At 44.8% G+C, this 7,175-nt stretch overlaps 1 protein-coding gene across 1 annotated transcript in view; it reads right to left on the reverse strand.

The window, feature by feature from the left end:
* MTRR (5-methyltetrahydrofolate-homocysteine methyltransferase reductase) overlaps window positions 1–7,175 on the reverse strand; it is a 328,893-nt gene that overhangs the window by 320,483 nt on the left and 1,235 nt on the right. The window lies entirely within an intron of this gene.

Genomic DNA, 7,175 nt, shown 5'->3' on the forward strand with positions numbered 1-7,175 from the left:
CTTTAAGTTGCACTGAAATGCTAGGCATTTGTAGCTCCTGCAGCGCAACCCTATGGCCAACTTTAACTAAAAGTTGCACTGAAATGCTAGGCATTTGTAGCTCCTGCAGCGCAACTCTATGGCCAACTTTAAGTTGCACTGAAATGCTAGGCATTTGTAGCTCCTCCAGCGCAACTCTATGGCCAACTTTAACTAAGTCGCACTGAAAGAGATTCCTAGAGAGGACGCTCTGCTAGGCATTTGTAGCTCCTCCAACGCAACTCTATGGTCAACTTTAACTAAAAGTCACACTGAAAGCATTTGTAGCTCCTCCAGCGCAACTCTATGGTAATTTGGCTACGGGACATTGACTACAGTGTTGTGCTGGAGAGGTTCCTAGAGAGGTGTCCTCTCAGGTAAAAACATAGAGGTAAAAAATATGGACAGGTGTAATTACTCTACAGAAGAGACCACTGCTGTGTATTAGGGTGGGAGCTCCTGCAGGGTCTGGCTATACCATTACTCCATCTAAGGCGGGGGGGCAACTCTTTAAACCAACCTCCTCCTTCTACTATTTATTTTCTCCTTCTGCTTCCCATCTAAAACAGAAAGGAAAAACAAGAGTAGTTAAAATCCTGGGCTGTCTCTGGAAAAGCGACTCACCTTTTGAAGGAACGGTGTTTCCTCAATGGTATCTTCCACTCTTGGGGGGGGGGGACGATAAGAGAATAACTGGTCCATAGAGGTAGGAAAAACTAGAGTCAACTCCCACTTCCGCTTGTTGTTAGAATAGATGGAAATCCCTAGTTCTTTTAGGCTGGCTATTTACCTGAGAGGGAACCCTATTGATCTCATACAGGAGTAGCTGCCTTGGCCATGTATTAATTAAAAGCACATCAACGTCCAAAATCCACAAAACAGTGACCCCTTAACATGCCAACAATGGTCCAAAACACACTGCAGGAATAATCCAGTTAGGCACTGCTTTAGCTGCCCTGGCTCATTGCTAGGGGATCCTGGGAACTGTAGTTTTGTGAGGCAGACATTTAGCCTTCTCTGCCAGAGTGCTCCAGGGTCACAAACTACAGTTCCCAGGATTCTCTAGCAATGAGCCAGGGCAGTTGAAGTTGTCTCAGACTGGATTATTTCTGCAGTGTGTTTTTGCACCCAAAATGCACAAAATACACAATGTCAGCTTTCGTAGCTCCACTGGCTTCGTCAGGCAAAGGTGTTAAAATCATATAGGAGAGAAAAAGAAAAGAACAAATGATGTTAGTCACACAGGCCTACATTTTTATCATGTTTCTGTTCTCAGTTCATGTGTTTCTGGAAGGGCATCATTGCAAGCAGGCCACTCAAGGCAAAAGAGATGCCTTCCTTCAGATCCAAGTCGCCTCAGTCCTTTGTGAACCAAAAGCTCCTTTTTTAGGTTGAAGGCACTGAATTTTTCACGATGTCCTGTTGAACTCCTTCTGAACAGACTTACATTATTGCATGGGATACTTACATTATTGCATTGCAAGATATTTTACTTCAGCTTTGCCTGCATCTGCACTGTGGAATTAGTGCAGCTTGACACCGCTTTAACTGCCATGGTTCAATGCTATGGAATTCTGGGATTTGTAGTTTTGAGAGATATTTGGAGAACTCTGGTGCAACAACTACAAATCCCAGGATTCCATAGTATGGAGCTGTAATCGTTAAAGCGGTGTCAAATTGCATTATTTCCGTAGCGTGGCAATAGCCATCTGAGGCAGCAGTTCGCCCATCAAAAGCAGCAAAAATAGGCTTGCCTGAGGGTTGTTTTCTTTCCACACTGTGATTCCACTGTAGCTGCAATGGCAGCATTCCATTGAATCCTGAGATCTGCAGTTTGCTGTTTCAGTGCTTTCACGTGTTTCCGACTTTAGTGCTTTCACATGATTCCAACCTAAAGCCTATCATGGGGGTTTCTTGGCAAGATTTGTTCAGAGGATTTGCCTTTGCCTTCCTCTGAGGCAGAGAGAGTGTGACATATCTAAAGACATGCAGAGGTTTTCCATAGATAAGAGGAATTCAAACCCTGTTCCCCTGAGTCATAGTCCAACACTCAGACCACTGCAACACACTCACTCCTTGCAGTTTAGGGAGAATCATGTAGAATTCTAGCACCCCCCCCCCCCCTTTATTTCAGCCTTTACATCCTTTGTTACATGCTGCCAAGTTTTACCCTCGACTTATTCATGGCTCATATCAAAATCCATAATTTTGGCCACAAAACATGCCCTCGACTTATACATGAGGTCGACTTATAGTCGAGTATATACAATAGTTACTAGCGATATTAAATTTTGGAAGTGGCAGCAAAAAAACCTGCCAGTATCCTATTGAATCCTGAGGTTTGCAGTTTGTTGTTGTTGTGTGCAGTCATTTCCATGGGGTTCTCTTGATAAGATTTGTTGAGAGTGCGTTTGCCTCTGCTGAGAGAAGGTCACCTAATGGATTTCCATAACTGAGCAGGGATTTGAACCCTGGTCTCCTCATTTGTAGTCCAACACTCAAACCACTACAGCATTGGCTCCTCTACAAAAACCAGCCCAAAAGTCAGAAGTACAAACTGGAAGTTGAAAATCAACTGAAAATGTTTAGGTGGATCCTAGTCTGGGCTGTCAGAGGGGTTAAAGTTGGTGCTTGCCACTGTTGTCACTACTTCACCAGTTTAGTACTACATGCAAACCGGGTCTCTAATGTCTTTTTATTATCACTCATAATTATTGGCCATGACACTTCCTTGTTTTGTATTCTGTATAGTGAAAGCTTTCCATACCATGCATAATGTTGTCTTATGTCCACAGTTAACAGTAGTGGCTTGCACAAGTATTTTTTATATTATTGTTGTTGTTGTTTATTTATATCCCACCTTCCTCCCAGAACAGGGACTCAAGGCAGCTTTTTGTGTACACCAAGTTGGTAATTGCCAGCTACATCTACTTCATTTCCACAGTATAACAAAAACAAGAAGCAGGATTACTTGTTTGCAAGGCACTATATGCTTGTGGAAATAAGACAGGTTGCCTGTGTCTTGCTGAAGCCATGTTCCATTTTAAGAACTTCTTCGGATATGCATGATGTAGTTAAGAAGGCCTGGCCAGGGCTTTTCTGATTGTGGTGTTCTGGCTTTGCAATTCCCTCCGTAAGAAGGTGTGCCTAGTACCTAAAACACAGGGCCAAAATCTGAATGAGATTTCAATGCAATAACAAAATTAGAATATAGCATGCTTGATTTGGACTAGACTGGAAATAGATAAGAACTTAAACTGGGATTCTTGAACACACACACAGGGAAACAGATTCACTGTGGAATCCTAAAAAATGTTTCCTCTGAAGTAATAGGCACAAAATCTCAGTGTTAGGAGTAATAGATACTGCTTTAACTGCCCTGGCTCAGTGCTAGGGAATCCTGGGAGTTGTAGTTTACTGTGGCCCCCGGGCTCTCTGACAGAGAAGGCTAACTAACTGTCTCACTAAAAGTATAGTTCCCAGAATTCCCTAGCATTGAGCCAGAACAGTTAAAGCAGACTCAAACTGAATTATTTCTGCAGTGTGTTTTGGACCATAAACTCTCAGTGTGGCTTATTTCTCAGCAAGGCTACTTCCACACTGCAGAAATAATCCAGATGGATGCCACTTTAACTGCCCTGGCTCAGTGCTAGGGAATCCTGGGAACTGTAGTTTATTGCGGCACCAGAGCACTTTCTGACAGAGAAGGCTGTCACGAAAAGTACAGTTCCCTAACACTGTGTTGTGGACCACAGTCCATCTGCCTCAGGGCCGTTTTACACTGTTAAATTAAAGAGTGTATGATTCCATTTTAAACTGCCATGGTGACATTCTGGGATTTCCAGTTTAAAGAGGAAGTGTGTGTATGTGTGTGTGTGTGTGTGTGTGTGTGTATCCTCACACACACACACAAAATGAGACACCACTCTAATAGAAAAGACGTATCGAGTCTATAATATTCTGAGTTCGCGCATGCGCACTCGGCCGCCTGCCTCCTAGCCTAGAGACCCTTCCAGAAGAAGGCTCTTGACGCGAGACAGAGACATTCTCGGGCGAGAGGGGAGCCACCGCGCATGCGCGTCTGGACTTTTCACCGAGCTAAGTTTGAAACGGAACATGTATAAGAAATGGAAAAAGGGGGAAATCACAAAAAAGGAATTCAAAGAAATAGCAGGCATGTGTAGGTGGTAAAGTCGAAAACCCAAAGCGCAGAATGAACTCAGGCTTGTTAGAGAGATTAAGAAAATAAAAAGGGCTTTTTTGGATATGTCTGCAGCAAAAGGAAGAAGATAAGGTAGTAGGGCCACTGCGTGGAGAAGATGGCAAATGCTAACAGAAGACAGAGAAAAGGCAGAATTACTCAACACTTCTTTGCCTCAGTCTTCTCAGAAAGGCAAAGGGTGCTCAACCTGAGGATAATGGAGCAGATGGACAGATAGGGGATTTCAGTACAGAATAAGTAAAGAGATAGTAGAGGAACACCTTATTAATCTAAATGATTTAAGTCTCCGGGACCAGATAACTCCACCCAAGGGTATTAAAGAACTGGCAAATTTGTATATCGGAGGCCATTGGCAATAATCTTTGAAAACTCCTGCAAAACAGAGAATCCCAGCCAGACTGGCGGAGGCCAAACGTTGTCCCATCTCAAAAAGGGGAAAAAAGAGGATCCCAACAATTATCGTCCAGTTAGTCTGACATCAGTACTAGGAAAGATTCTGGAGCAGATCATTAAAACAGAGAGTCTGTGAACATTCTAGAAGGCAATGCCATAATCACAAAAAGTCAACATGGGTTTCAGACAGAAACAAGTCATGCCAACAAACCTTGATCTCTTTCTTGATAAATTACCAGTTGGTAGATGAAGGGAATGCTGTGGATATTGTATATCTTGTTCAGTAGGCCTTTGACAAGTTCCCCTGACATTCTTGCAAACAAGCTTTAAAATGTTGGCTAGCACAGGAACTGTTTGTTAATGGATCTGTATATGGTTGACCGGCCGAACCCAAGGGTGCTTCAACATGGCTCCTTTTCATCCTGGAGAGAAGTGACCAGTGGGGCCCACAGGGCTCTGTCCTGGGCCCAGTGCTATTCAACATCTTTATCAATGAACTGGTGTACAGAATTAGGAGCATACTTATCAAATTTGCAGATGACACCAAATTAGGGGGAATAGCTAATACCCAGAGGACAGGATCAAGATTCAAAATGACCTGAATAGACTAAGAAAGCTGGGCCAAAGCTAACAAATGAATTCAACACGGAGAAATGTAAGGTATTGACTTGGGCGGAAAAATGAAATGCACAGATATAGGATGGGGACACCTGGCTGATGGACTACATGTGAAAGGGATCTGGGAGTTCAAGTAGCACAAGTTGAACTGAGTGAACAGTGTGCGGCCAGCTAAAAAGCCAATGCTATTTTAGGGCTGCATCAATAGAAGTTAGTGTCTAGATCAGAGAGAAGTAATAGTGCCACTGTATTCTGCTCTGGTTCAGGCCCCACCTAGAATGTGTCCAGTTCTGGACGCCACAATTCAGAAGGACATTGAGAAACTGAGCGTGTCCAAATGAGGGCGACAAAAATGGTTGATGGAGGTTGGAAACCATGCCCTATGAGGAACGACTTAGGGGCTGGGGATGTTTAGCCTGCAGAAAAGAAGGTTAAGAGGTGGATATGATCGCCCTGTTTAAATATTTGAAGGGATGTCATATTGAAGAGGGAGCAAGCTTGTTTTCTGCTGCTCCAGAGAACAGGACCGGAACAATGGATTGCAGCTGCAGGAAAAGAGATTCCACCTGACATTAGGAGGACTCTCCTGACAGTAAGGGCTGTTCGACAATGGAATGCACTCCTCGAGGGTGATAGAGTCTCCTTCCTTGGAGGTCTTTTAAACAGAGGCTGGATGGCCATCTGTCAGGGATGCTTTTGATTTGGATTTCCTGCATGGCAGGGGGTTGGACCTGGATGGCCCTAGTGGTCTTCTTCCAACTCTACGATTCTATGTATATTTTATACTGCTGCGTGTTGCCTTTCGATGGGACTCTTAAAGCAAAAAGAGAACAGGAAGCTAAAAATAATAAGGACATTGCTAAAGAGACTTAAGTGCATACGTGCTGAAATACAGTATGAGGTTTTGACATCATTTTTAAGTGTCTATTTCCATTCTGTGGTAGTTTGGGACCTGTAGTTTAGGTTTCTTTGCCAAAGACTGTAGGTTGTAATTAACAAACCCTACGATTTTGCACGGATGGAAACCATGGCAATAAAACTGGTGCGAAGCTGCATCAAGCCTACAGTGTAGATGCACCTAGGAAGGGCAACAATGGCCTGTTACAGTACTGCCAAAATAATGGCTTCTTGGGGTCTCTTTGGAGGTATGCTTTTAATGATGCTTGGGTCCTAAGAGTCCGGAGGTTGCGCAAAGCCACACTCCATTCCTAAGCACTGGAGTGCAGCTTTGGTGCAGCTTCCGGAATTCTTAGGATGCAGGCATCATGTTAAACAGCATACCTCCAAAGAGACCCAAAGCAGCTTTTTTTGGCCTGTCTGTATGGGGCCAATGAAGGAACCAAACAAGATCCTCAAAACAAAGATAGGGTCACTGAATAGCCCTGTTTAAATTACTTGAAGGGATGCCCATATTGAGGAGGGGGGAGCGAGCTTGTTTTTGCTGCCCAGCAGAAGACGAGTTCAGGATGGCCATCTGTCAAAAGGGTGGTGCCTGATTTGGGAGGTTCCTGCATGGCAGAATGGGGCTTGGGCTGGGGGCCCTTGCGGTCTCTTCCAACTCTAGGGCTTAAATGGACTGGGCCTTGAGTCCTTATATTGGAGGAGGCTGGCGATGCTGATGGGAGCGAGAGAGGGCAGGCCGTGCTGAAGAAGAAGCCCCTCTCTCTGCCTACCTTGGGCCTCTATGCCGGTCATGCGTGTCTCCGTTCCTGGTCCTTGAGGATTAGGAAAGGCCCTCCCATACTCGTCAAACGCCAGCGTCCCCATGCAACTGTGATTGATGATTGATGGCGGCGGCCTCCTTCTCACGACGGCCAACGGGCGCAAAGAACAGAAGAGAAAGGATGGACCCCGCGTGAGCAGCGCCAGCAGGATTCCGACGCCGCTAAACTCTCGTCTCGGCGAGACCGCCCAACTGCGAGCA

This window comes from Sceloporus undulatus, chromosome 4 (genome assembly GCF_019175285.1).
Source record: "Sceloporus undulatus isolate JIND9_A2432 ecotype Alabama chromosome 4, SceUnd_v1.1, whole genome shotgun sequence".
In the NCBI taxonomy this organism is placed as follows: Eukaryota; Metazoa; Chordata; class Lepidosauria; order Squamata; family Phrynosomatidae; genus Sceloporus; species Sceloporus undulatus.